We start from the raw sequence: 4,096 nt of genomic DNA, 5'->3' as shown, positions 1-4,096 counted from the left end.
AACGAAGAGCTTGCGTGGGCCTCCAGCCTGGTGGAAATGGCTACCAGGGTGGAGACCAATATGATCAAGCGCACCTCCAAGGTGGAGGAGGCGTTCATCAAGAGGCGGATCAAGGAGGACAAGGCATTCTGGGCTACCGAAAAGGCAAAGGCCTGGAAAGTGGAGGAGGAGGATGAAAGTGCAACTATCCCTGGCTGGTTTTGGTAATTCCTAACAACATATAGCTCATTGAGCTAATGATATCTCAAGATGAATATTTCAGGAAAGCTCACTGATTGGCATGGCATGGTTTAGAAATGTGGACCCCTCAAAATACTCAGGACAAAAGATTGGCTCAAGCTCAAGACTCTACATTTCCTTTCAGTGATCCAAGATCACATTGAGTCCATAGGAAAAGCGAATACTGTCAAAAGGGGATGAGGTGTTGCTTAATGGGTTGCTTGCTCAAAATGCTTAGTGATGTGCTCCAAAGACCCTCAACTACTTTCTATCTGGCGCCACCGAGTTCTCTTGACATAGCCACTGCCACAAAACCTAGTCACTTCGGTCTCACCGATAGGGATTTCAGTCTTACCGAGATGGGATTGCAAACTCTCTGTTTCCCTTCGTAACGTTTCGGTCCAACCGAGATTAGCGATTGGTCCCACCGAGTTCGCAATGCAAACTCTCTGTTTCCCTTTCATAACGTTTCGGTCTCACCGAAATGAGCAATTCGGTCCCACCGAGTTTGCCTGACCAACTCTCTGGTTAGCTTATTACCAAAATCGGTCCCACCAAGTTTGTGTAATCGGCCTCACCGAGATTACGTTATGCCCTAGCCCTAATGCAATCGGTCCCACCGAGTTGGCATGTCAGTCCCACCGAAAAGCCTAACGTTCACATTTTGAACTGAATCGGTCCGACGGAGTTTTGTGATTCGGTCCCACCGAGTTTGGTGATTTGTGTGTAACAGTTAGATTTTTTGTGGAGGATATATATACCCCTCCACCCACTCTTCATTCGTGGGGAGAGCCATCAGAACATGCCTACACTTCCAGCATACATTTTCTGAGAGAGAACTACCTACTCATGTGTTGAGGTCAAGATACACCATTCCAACCACATAAATCTTGATCCCTAGCCTTCTCCAACGTGCTTTCCACTCAAATCACCTTTCCACCACATCCAAATCTGTGAGAGAGAGTTGAGTGTTGGGGAGACTATCATTTGAAGCACAAGAGCAAGGAGTTCATCATCAACACACCATCTATTACCTTTTGGAGAGTGGTGTCTCCTAGATTGGTTAGTTGTCACTTGGGAGCCTTCGTCAAGATTGTGGAGTTGAACCAAGGAGTTTGTACGGGCAAGGAGATCACCTACTTCGTGAAGATCTACCCTAGTGAGGCAAGTCCTTCATGGGCGATGGCCATGGTGGGATAGACAAGGTTGCTTCTTCATGGACACTTCGTGGGTGGAGCCCTCCGTGGACTCGCGCAACCGTTACCCTTCATGGGTTGAAGTCTCCATCAACGTGGATGTACGATAACACCACCTATCGGAACCACGCCAAAAATCTCCGTGTCTACATTGCGTTTGCTCCCTCCAAACTCCTCCCTTTACCTTCATGTGCAATGTTTTACATTCCGCTGCTATATTCTTAGACTTGCATGTGTAGGTTGATTGCTTGACTAGTGCTAAGTTGCTAAAATCTGCCAAGACTTAAAATTGGGAAAAGGCTAGACTTTTATTTGGTCAAGTAGTCTAATCACCCCCCTCTAGACATACTTTCGATCCTACAAGTGGTATCAGAGCTACGGTCTCCATATTGCCTTGATTTCCATATCTTTTGGTGATCATAGCCTTGGTTTCACAACCTAGGAGAGTATGGCGTCTTGCAAGGGAAATTACCACCGTAGAGGTCCTTTACTTTGATGGTACTAATTTTGCTAGTTGGAAGCACAAGATGAAAATGCATATTCTTGGATATAACCCCGCCGTTTGGGCTATTGTGTGTATTGGCTTGCAAGGTGAATTCTTTGATGGGAGAGAACCGGACCATGAAGCTACCGCGGAAGAGTTGAAGATGCTGCAATACAATGCTCAAGCTTGTGATATTCTCTTCAACGGATTGTGCCCCGAAGAATTCAACAAAATCAGCCGTCTTGAGAATGCAAAGGAAATTTGTGATACTTTGATTGATATGCACGAGGGTAACGACTCCGTCAAGGAATCCAAATTGGACGTGCTTCAAAGTTAACTTGACAAGTTCAAAATGAAGGATGGTGAAGGTGTCGCTGAAATGTACTCTAGGCTTGCTCTCATCACAAATGAGATTGCCGGCTTAGGAAGTGAAGAGATGACCGATAGATTCATCATCAAGAATATCCTAAGAGCCTTGGATGGAAAATATGATACCATGTGCACATTGATCCAAATGATGCCCAATTACAAAGATCTCAAGCCAACGGAAGTCATTGGAAGATTTGTTGCTCATGAGATGTCTCTTAAGGATAAGGAAGAGCTTCACAACAAGTCGAGTGGTGCTTACAAAGCATCATGTGATGCTCCTACATCATCAAGTGAGAAACAAACCTTCAATGAAGAATTGAGCCTAATGGTGAAGAATTTCAACAAGTTCTACAAGAGTAGAAGTAAGGAAAGAAGTTCCAAGTCAAGGTCTTACAATGAAAAAAGATCTTCAAGTCGTGAACGAAATTGCTACAATTGTGGAAGACCCGCACAGTACTCTAATGAGTGTACGGCTCCCTACAAAAGAAGAGAAGATTCTCCCAAAAGAAGAAGTAGAAGAGAAGAATCACCACCAAGAGAGAGAAGGAGTAGAGATGATCGTTATGAACAAAGAACCTCTTGGAGAAGCAAGGATTCGGAAAGGAAGGACAAGTCATCAAAGAGCTACACAAAATAAAGACATCAAGCTCACATTGGTGAATGGGTATCCGGCTCCGACTCCGACCATCACTCCGAAAGAAGTTATCACTCCGACTCCGAATATACTCAAGATGAAGGTGTTGCCGGTCTAGCACTTGTGTCAACCAACTCCTACGACATATTTGACTCACCAAATGAAGGAATTGGAAGATGCTTCATGGCTAAAGGCCCAAAGGTATCACACCCCGAGTATGTTGATTTCAATAGTGATGAAGATGATTTGCTAGGTGATGATGACTTGTTGACAACTATAGTGATGAAAACTATGATGAACTTGCTATTAATCATTCTAATCAAGATAAAAAGAATGATGATGATAAGAAGGAGATTGAGAGTCTAACTAAAGAACTAAACAATCTTAAGTTAGCTCGTGAAACTACCTTGGAAGATCATCGAGAACTTTTAAAGACTCATGAGCAGCTACGCTTTGAAAATCTCAACCTTGAGCAAGAGCATGGGTTCTTAAAAGCAATCAATGATGATCTTCCAAGAAAAGTTCTTCTTACATTGCTAAGCGTTTACTCCTGTCTACTTACATGCCACAACTAAAATCTAGCAACAAGAGTAAGAAAGATTCTTCATCTAGTAGTAACAATAATCATGCTAAATCCAATGTTGTTGCTTCTAGTAGTTCTCTTGATTCCACTAATGATTCTCTTAGCCAAGTTACACTTGAACAAGAAAATAGCTTATTGAAGGGAATTATAGAGAAAGGTGTTTACAAGAGCCTTGCCGGAACTAAGCAATTTGAGGAAATTGTACGCAAGCAATGAAGGCACCGGAAGAATCAAGGTGTTGGTTTTGAACGAAAGTTCAATGCCAATGGAGTTGAGTGGGAAGAGGATCAATACCCCAAGACGTAGTTTGTTCCTCAACAAGATAAGTATGATCCTACTTCTTTCCAAGGAACTCAATTTCAAGATGATCTTCCACCACAAGACCACAAGCAAAAAGGCAAGGACAAGCTTCAAGAGGAGATTGATGCATTTGAAGAAGCTCCCAAGGCCTTGGTCAAGTGGGTTCCCAAGACTACATCAAGTTCTACTACATCAAGTACGACTACAACTCCAAGGATTCCCACCAAGATGATATGGATCCCGAAGAAGAAGAACTAGAGAGTTCTTGAGGGTGACTCCGCCAACATACTTCACTCATATTATCTTGGCGA

This window comes from Aegilops tauschii, chromosome 1 (genome assembly GCF_002575655.3).
Source record: "Aegilops tauschii subsp. strangulata cultivar AL8/78 chromosome 1, Aet v6.0, whole genome shotgun sequence".
NCBI classification, from domain to species: domain Eukaryota; kingdom Viridiplantae; phylum Streptophyta; class Magnoliopsida; order Poales; family Poaceae; genus Aegilops; species Aegilops tauschii.
The sequence above is the reverse complement of the archived record's forward strand: the minus strand, read 5'-3'. Positions refer to the sequence as shown.